Here is a 9,607-nt window from a genome sequence, read left to right as displayed (position 1 = left end):
CTAGAACGTACTGACAAAAAGCATGCAGGGACTACATGATAGGCATTAGGGCTATGGCCCTCTGAGTCATGAATATGGACTGAGGACCTAGGACACGAGATATGAAGAAAGGGCTCCCAGGCTGTATGGTGACGTTTTTACTGCAGAACAATAAGCACTTGCTTAAAAACGCATTTTTATTGCGTCCTGCATTGAAGAAAGTGAGGAGACTCTCAAGAAACTAGAGAAAGTGAGCTGGGAGACAAGTAGTGAGCACACAGAAGGGGGGGCTTCTTTGAAACTAGGCCTTGAACCAAGAGCAGGGCTGGGTGCAAGATTCCAGGACTAAATCAGGGACTCCAGCAGAAATAAACTGAAATAAGGCGGCCGAAGTTGAGACCCTAGATTTCTTAGATTTCTAGATTTCAGGGTTTAAGATCAATCAAAATAAGCTCACAATGAAAGATCAGAGAAAACACACCATTGTGAGTGGAAGTCAACAGAAACAGTAGAAGTGGATTTAGGCCCCAGAAACTTGAGATTTGGAATTAGAAAGATGGAATATTCAATAGGGTGCATGAAATATTTAAATATACGAAAATCACAGAAATAAGCAAAAAGAAGATTTTCTTCATGATCAGGAAGATATGTAAAAGATGCAAATAGACTTTTTTTTTTTTTTTTTTTTTTTTTTTGCGGTTCGCGGGCCTCTCACTGTTGTGGCCTCTCCCGTTGCAGAGCACAGGCCCCGGACGCACAGGCTCAGCAGCCATGGCTCTCGGGCCCAGCCACTCCACGGCATGTGGGATCCGCCCAGACTGGGGCACGAACCCGCTTCCCCTGCATCGGCAGGCAGACTCTCAACCACTGTGCCACCAGGGAAGCCCTGCAAATAGACTTTTTAGAAATAAATATACTTGTTAAAATAAACGTAACAGGTAAACGAAACATCAGATTAAACATAGTTGAAGAAAGAGTTATTAAACAGGAAAATCATCTGAAGAAATTACTCAGAATGCAGACACAGCAGAGAGGATGAGAGATGGACAGAAAGAAGGGAAGGTTGGCAGAGACAGAGGAAAGATGGGGTCTCAGATGCTAGAGGACAGGAAGACAAGAACGCAGGGAGGGAAGTGTTATAAGGGCTCCCCTGAACTAACAAAGGACATGAAAGTACAGGTACAGGAGGCATAACGTATAACAAGCTGCATAAATAAAAAAGTAACCCACACCTAGACACCTTGGAGAGAAAGGCAGGGCACCAGACCATCTGACCTTGAAAACAACCAGAAAGAGAACGGATCACCTACAGAGAACAGCAGACTTCTGGACAGTAACAACGAAAGGAGGGAAGTGATGTCCACCAAGTGTGACAGAAATGGGTGTCAACCCAGCGGCGTGTACCCAACAGTGCACACTTAGGACAAAGAGCCGAAACACATTCTTAGATAAATAAAAGCTGAGTTCACCACCATCAAAGGAAAACGTGTAACGCAAACATTGGCAGAAGCCACGGGAAAAATGGAGACGTGCTTCCAACACACCCCTCTCGGCTGTGTCAGGCCACCACATTGGAAAGGAAGTAAAAATACAGATGGGACAACACGACGAACAAGCCCGATTTAGGGGGCATCATCAGGACCCTGGACTCGTTTTCTGGAACATGTGGGTTCTGCTCAGGCACACAGGGATTATTTCCCAAAACAAAGCCCGAGCAACCCTCTGGTCACGGGGCGGGTGGGTGAGGGACCTCACCTCTGTCCCCACCTCCGCCCTGTGGGGTGCCGTCTCCTGCTGCCTTACGGGCTCCCCGTGACCACGGAGTTGAGCAGTGGGACTGATGTACACGCTGAGCCTCCCCTGGGTCTTCATGTTTGGGCTTCATCGTGCTTTTTGCACCTCTGGGTTTAGTTTACATCACATTTGGAAACATTTTGGCATTCATTTTTTTTCTAACATCTTTTCTGCACTCCAACCCCAATATTTTCTCCCCTTCTTCAAGAGCTTCAACTAAACATACATTAGGCTGCTTCAAGCTGTCCCACAGGTCACTGATGATTTTTTTTTTTTTGGTGGTGCCACACAGCATGTGGGATCTTAACTCCCCAACCAGGGATCAAACCCGTGCCCCCTGCAATGGAAGCACAGAGTCCTAACTAGCAGACCGCCAGGGAAGTCCCTGTGATGATTTTTTTTAATTCTCTTTCATCTCTGTTTCATCTTGGAGAGTCGGCATTGCTACACTTCTCCATGGTCTAACCTGCCAGTAACCCCTTGTGTACTTTATCCCATGCATCGTAGTTTTTACCTCCGTGAATTTAACCGGTAGTGTTGGTATAGTCTTAGAACACGTGGAATACGTTATAATACTGTTTTATTGCCCTGTGTCGGTTCTAGGTCCATTTCAATGGATTCATCTATCTTCTCACTATGGGTCTTATTTTTTTTTTTGCTTCTTTGCACACCTCATAGTTCCCATTGAATGCCAGTGACTGTTAAGGGTACCTTTTGGGTGCTAGATATTTCTGTATTCTTATACAGTAAATTTTCTTGAAGTTTGGTCTGAGATGCAGTTTGGTCCCTCTGCCTTGCTGCTAAGATTTGTAGGCAAGACCAGGGCAGAGCTCGGACTGCGGTCTCCCATCCCCTCTCCAGAGCAATCCCTTTCTTTCCAGGCACCCCAACGCCCAAGAATTGTGAAGTCTTCTTGTTGGCTGGTACACGCGTCACTCATGACCTTGTGTGTGTCAGGCTCTGCCCCCTCTGACATTTGCAGTGGTCCACTCCCAGCCTTGCGGGTGTCCTCACCTAGGTGAGGGGATCAGCACTCGGCTGCACACTCTAGGGGGCTGTGCAGCTCTCTCTGTGCTACTCTGTCCACTTTGGACCTCCCAGTCTCTCCGCTTTGTCCCCTCACCTGGGGAGGCTGCCGGCTCCGCCCGGGTCCTCTCCCTGCACCTGGACGCTATCTAGGACGCCAGCTGGGGCTCCCGTCACTCGGGTCACTGTCCTTTGTCACCTGCTGTCCAGTGCCTTGCACACCATTGCTTCATAGATTTCATCCAGTTTGGGGCTGTTTCACATCTAGTTCCTGTGGTTACTCCATCTTGCCTGGAAGTGGAAGAGTCTGTTCAGTGATAATTTGAGGCATATTGGCTACTGCTGCGCACACACCCATTTTCCTTTGCAAACTCAGGAAATGCAATGACGGGAGCGGAGCCAACTGAACCCACACAGGCTCAGGCAGCTGCTGTTGTCACCGGTGAAGACGTGCCAGGGCCGAGGGGTCGCAGACCCCAACCCCCAGCAGGGACGCGCCCCCGAACAGCAGGAAATGGGGGCGGCGCTTCTCAAGGGCGTGTGTTCACAGAACGCAGGGGGAGGGTAGCTGACCCAGTAGCTACTGCCTTAACAGACTAGGAATCGTGCTGAGATCTCCGTGTGCTAAGAAGGCAGCACAGAAGAAGAGGTTCTCAGTTTAATGAAGTGGGAAAGGCTCGGACTGGGCTGAGGGGCGGACTCTGCTCCCACGGGGCAGCTGACCCCGGCGTGGTTTCCGGGGACACATGGTGCCCCTGTCCCGGGATCCCTTCCAGACGACGAGACACGGTGTCAGGCAGAGCCAGTGACTCCCCTGCAGTGGACGTCTTCTGATGGATTTTCACAGATGCTGGAAGAACAAGCTTATCAAAATGGCTTTGATTTCTGTTAAACTGTTTCGATTTTTATAACCTCTATGACGTGGATGCACATCCACGTCCTCTTGAAGGGACCACAGAAAGCCGCCCTGTTCACACACCCACCTCAAGCCCTGCAGTTTAGAACGCCGTCCGCCGTGACTTCGGGGTGTCCGACTGTCCTACTGTCCTCTGGCCCTCACGCCCGGAGTGCGCAGGCGTTAAACGAACTTGATGGCACATTCAGGAAACCGTGTGCATGCCTGTGCTGGCACCATACGCTCTCAGCCTCATGCAACGTTGGGAAAAAGGAAAAGCCAAGGTAGGCTGCCTCGGGTGGACACAGGGGCACCACCTCGGCCACTATGATCACAGCAACGATGACCAACAGCCCCGGGGAAGAACTCAGAGTCTGTCACTGTGCTCAGAGCCCACGCACCATGTTGCCAGGGTTAGCACCGCAGGTTTGGCATGACCAGAGGTGCAGAAGGATGCGTGGGCAGGAGGGGTCCCCAAAGCCAAGGGGACACACCAGGCCTCCACCCCGAGTTGGTGAGCTGATGCCCCTTGAGACTGTCTTAGAAGCAAAGTTAACAACAGACCCCAGGTCCTGAAAGTCTTATTAGAATAAAAATTAGGGAATCATCTTAAACCATCAGAAATGTATATGGCTTTCTTAAATAAGACTTTATGCCCAGGTTTATGACTGCAAGGATAAGTCTACGAGCCACAAAAGCAGGTTTCCAAGGTGAGTACCAAGCACGTGCTGGTGGTGGGCGCCAGCCCTGCCCCAAGCCTGCTGTGTGTCCTGGGTCAGCTATTCAGCTTCTCTGAGTCCCAGGGGCACCGCCTGAAAATCGGGACAGCGATCAGCGCTGCGCACGCCTAGGACCCCCAGGAGGATCCCGTGCTGGCCCAGGGCTCGGCCGCCACCATCATGAGATTCTTCACAATCTGGAACGAGGGCCCCAAGGTTTCATTTTGACTGGATCCCGCACCTGACGTCGGCGGCCCCGATCGGACATCCACTCCAGGCGGGATGTGCAGCAGGGCAGGGACAGCGTGGGCCACAGAGCGGGCACTGGGCGTCCACGGTCACCGTGCTGGGCTGTGGTGAGGACATTCCTCCCCAGGAGCCATCTGTCTGTCCATCCCGTGCACCTCACCCCGAGGAGGGGGCCCTGCTGGGCACCGACCAGCAGCGAGCAGACAGAGCGGTCCCCAGCTGGCTAAGGCACCCCACCCTGGGCAGCAGCTCCCCAAGGGGCTCAGAGCTGGCTGGAGGTCGTCCCTCCTTCCTTGGCTGCCCGGGGTTATTTTGGCTCCATTGGGTCTAGGCTTCGATGAAGGGCAACTCTTCCCTGGTTGAGCAGCACCAAGCGGGAGTCGCCAAAGCTCTGTCCCCCTGGCGAGATGGATGGGCCGCCTTGTGCCCACCAGTGTCCCCCTGCCGCCTGGGTGAGAGCCTGCACGTGCCCGCGGTCCACGAGCAGCTTCCCACGTGGGGGAACACCGCGTGGCCGAGGATGGAAGCTGCCTGGGCCTCCGAGCATGTGGTCAGGAATGCATTTCAACCAAGAGGACGGACTTCAGGTTTTAAAATAAGGAACACTCTCATGCCTAGTATGTGGAGTTAGGTATATAGCCTGAGGCTCCAGCCATTTCCCGCCCACAGACGCCCTCTGCCTCCCGTCTGGGTGGCCCTCGGTGGGGGGCGCCCAGGGTCCAGAGCCTGAGGTAGCCAGTGGGAGCTAGGGTGGACAAGGCATGGGAAACAGAACGTGCCAGGAAGCCAGGCCAATGAGCTGAGCACCGTCCTGGGGGGAGCACAGAGGTGGTCTCTGTAGATGTAAGTAGGGGCCTCTACAGGAGGGCACCTCGGATTACCCTCGTGGGCCCTAAATCCACGAGAGTGTCCTTAGGAGACAAAGGGAGGAAACAGACACGGGGGAGGAGGCCACGTGAAGTCACAGCCCGAGGTCAGGGTGATGGGGCCACAAGCCCAGGGATGCCTGGAGGCCCCCAAAGCTGGAGAGGCAGGAAGGGTCCCCAGACCCCTGCAGGGAGCACGGCTGCCGACGCCTTGACTTTGGACTGTGAGGGCTTCTGTTGTTTAAGCCGCCAGCATGCAGTCCTTTGCCCCGTGGCCCTGAAAAACCAGCACAGTGTCTTACAAGTACAGATGATTCCGCTCACGGGCGGCCTCCGTGTGGCCACCGTGCAGACGTGCGTGTGCCAGCTCGAGTTGGGTTTTGATAACTGGGGTGTAGACGGAGGCCGTCCCAGTCTTGTCAGTGGACCAAGGGCCAGGGGGCAGTGTCATCCCCCACAAAGGGTGCGCTGGTGCAGCAGCCAGAGCCAGAAGAAGGGTCCTCCGACTCCCACACCAGGATGGAACCTGCCATCCCATCCTATCCTGAAGGGGACTCTCCCAGCTTGGTAAGAGCCCATGTCACTATTCCAGGCGATTTTTTGAGTGTGGCCAGGACTGACCCTATGCTGTGAACTCAAAGCACAATCTCATTCACAGACGACCAGTGGTAGCCTCCAGGAATGGTACAGCCGGCAACCCCGCTGGCTGGCTTCTGGCGCCTGCGCCGTGGGGCGTGGCTCCGTGGGCTGTAGCTCTAGCCACCCCATCGTGGGGGTGGGAGTGCTGGGAGCCCGCCCCGTCCCCCAGGCCCTGCCTCTGGGATGACTCTGTCCCTCACACACTTCTGCCCCCGGAGTCTGGCACTCACCTCCCAGAGCAGTTCTGCCATCGGCAAACCCGCACATTTATGCCACAGCGCTTGCACAGGTTTTGAAAGTGGACCGAATGCTCGCCTTTTGGCTAATACGATACTGGGAACATAATAACGAGTAGTGTTTTTCGTTCTTTCGTTTGCATCGTTAATAGTAACTTCAGCGGTGCTCGGGGCTGTGTGGGACAGAGAAGGTGCAGCCCAGCTTCAACCTAAAGAGTCAGGACCACAGGTCACGAGGAGCGGGCCTCAGGGGGACCTCCTGCTTTCCCTGTCCTTGCGACTCTAAGATCCTGGACTTGCCTGGTGTCCAGAGCGTGAAACTTTTCAGGGAAATGAGAAATAGAAGCCCATCTTCGGCCAGTTTTGAGCAGGAGCAGAAACCAGAGGGGCTGAGAGAAAGGCACGTCACCCCAGGACCACGGTGGGGATGGGCGGGCTCAGCCTGCCTGTCCCTGGTTCCCAAAGGGTCGAGAAAACCGCATCCTCTCTCCCGGGGGCGGGCGGTCTGTTGGACAGCAGCACCTGTGACCCCTTCTCTGGCTCAGCACCCCGGCTTCCCCTGCTGCCTGGCCCGGCCGGAATCCCAGGTGAAGTCGGAAGCTGCTGCCCGCAATTCCGACTCAGACGAGACCTGAGAGCTGGGCAGAGCCTGGGGTCAGGTGTGGGGTCTCTGCAGCCAGGACGAGCACAGAGACTGGGTGGGGGGGGGAGGGAAGTCTGTGGCCAGATGGGCCATGGAGGTGTGTATGTGTAAGGCTCAGGGTGGGGGCTTTGCAGCCAAGAGGGGAGGACAGGGCCTGCGGTGGGCTCCTTGGCCAGCGCCAGGTACCACGGCAGTGAAACTAAAGGCCACGCTTCCCCCTGGAGCCCGGGCATCTGGACAGTTTGGGGCGGCTTGCTCCACTGGAGGGGGGCCTGGAGGATAGAGAGGGAGACCCCTGCACCCCAAGTCTCAGGACTAGAACCTCCCTGCCACCCCGGCCCCAGAACCTTCGGCTGAGCAAACTCCTGGTGAAGGCGGGGACGCGCCCTGTCTCCGAACCCACCCCTCCTGGCGCAGAGCCGGCCTGGTGGAGAGGAAGCAGCAGGTGTCCCGAGAAGAGAGACGAAGAGACCCTGGAAGAGGCTCTGAGGTCTGCAGCTTTCACCCAGGTAACCCGCGGAGGCCCCGGTCGGACGCAGGAAGATGGCCCGCCTCCAGCTGGAGTCGGAGCCCGGGTTGGGGCGCCGCCGCTCGCCCCCGGGAAGGCGTCCCAGCTGCGCACCGCGCCCAGGGCCCGGCACGGAGCCGCCTCCCCGCCTCTGGCCCACCCCAGCCAGGCGCTCGCCTCACCCTCCCACTGTCCCCCAAACTCTCGCGGGGCGGCCCCACTCCCCGCCCCACCCTGCTCCCCTCCTTGAGGCCCGAGCCCGGTCACCCCGGACCCCAGCGTTGGCCCGAGCGTCTCCGCAGAGAGGCCAGCGTCCAGCCGACCCAGCCGGGAGGCCCGTCCTCGCGCCCATCCGTCGACCCGCGTCCGGGGTCCCGGAGGGCCAGGTGGGACCGCACGGGCGACACCCCGCCCCGCGGAGCCGTGTGGCCCTGGGGCCAGCGCCGACCCGCCTTGTAAGGCAGGGTCCGCGCTCGGACGGCCTCAGTGCGCCTGGCAGCCCGGGAGGGAGGGGGCGGGGCGGAGCCGCCAAGAGAGTGCGGGGCGGGCCTGGGGGGCGGGTCCGAGAGGGGGCCAGTGGGGGCTGGGGGCGGGTCCTGGGACGGGTCCTCCAATAGGAGCGCGGGGAGGGCAGGGCGTGGGGCGGACCGGGCGCGGAAACTGGGGGCCAGGGGGCGCGCCGGCGGGTCTGGGGGCGGGCCTGAGGCCGGGGGCGGAGCCGGCGGGCTGGGAGCTGCGGCGCGAGCGCAGGCCGGGTACCGGGTTGCTCGCGCGCGAGTCGCGGAGGCGCCGCCGCTGCAGTCGCCGCATCTCCGAGGTAAGGGGCAGCGGGGCTCCGTCCCGGGGCGCGGCGCGCAGGGCCACCTGCGCCTGCGGGCCGGGGCGCGCCACCCATTCCCGGCGCCCGCCCGCGCCCCTTCCCCGAGGCCCAGTGCGTCCGTGCGCCCCGCGCCCCGGAGCTGCCGGCTATCCGCGCGGCGCTCGGGCCCCCGTGGCTGCGTCCGGGCGCGGGTTTGGGGACGCGGGGGCGCGGGCTGGAGCGACCGGCGATGCAAAGGGCAGGTTTATAATTGGGCCCTAAATGAGGCTCCTCGGCCTTTCTTCGTGTCGGTGCGTAACGCGATAGAGGACTCCCCTCGCAGCCCCTTCCCTCTCCGTGTCCTGCTACATAAACACCGTTCACATGCCCAGGCCTGGGGTGGCGGCTGCCAGCGAGACTGCGGGACATTAGGGCTTAGAGGGTTTGAAATGAAGCCACTGTCATACAGCACGAATTTAAGGAGCCCCAGGGCCACAGAAAGGGCCGTTTGTGTCCAGGGGCCGAGAATGTACGTGATCCTTTGGCGAGAACTCGGCCGTCCCTCGGTCCGGCATTAACGTCGCCATATCGGTGCAGGTGAGAGGGTCAGGCCTACACTTTGCAAATCCAGAAGCATCCCCGGAGGGGTGTTCTGTTTTCTTATCGCATGTGGGCACATAACCCGGCAATCAAGATAAAGAGGTTGGCTGCCAGTGTATTTTTTCCACACGCCCCTGGGGACCAGTGCCCCGCCCTTGAAGGAGGATCCAGAGAAACCCTTTATTCTGCGGTTTCAGTTATGTAAATGAAGCCTTGAAATGAGGTGGGAAGAAAACCCTCCCTGTGACTGCTGTTTTGATAGGCGCTTTGTGCTCTGATGATGGGACACCTTTTAGGCTAAGCTGGCTATGCTGTCATCCGTCTGTGTGTTTACTGGCTAATTCATCTGACGTTTATAAACGATAAAAGACCTAGCTCCCACGGCCCCCCCCCGCCACCACCTCCCAGGACTCCCCGTGGCCAATCTCTCAGGGAGGGTGCGCTGGGGGGGTGCTCCCCAGGGCCTGGGCCAGCCCCTGCCGCCTAGGAGGTGATCAGTAAACCCTGACCTGAACTCCAAGTGCCCTAGGACCACATCCGGGGATGGAGCAATGGGCCTGGGGAGGGAGAGCTTGGAGCCGGCAGGAAATGGGGGGAGGGGCGGGGGCCATGGGACAGGCGCCTTGCGAGTGCCTTAAACTGGACTCCATGACC

Source organism: Mesoplodon mirus (assembly GCF_964341445.2).
Source record: "Mesoplodon mirus genome assembly, contig: HAP1_SCAFFOLD_2069, whole genome shotgun sequence".
NCBI classification, from domain to species: domain Eukaryota; kingdom Metazoa; phylum Chordata; class Mammalia; order Artiodactyla; family Ziphiidae; genus Mesoplodon; species Mesoplodon mirus.
This window is presented reverse-complemented; position numbering follows the sequence as displayed.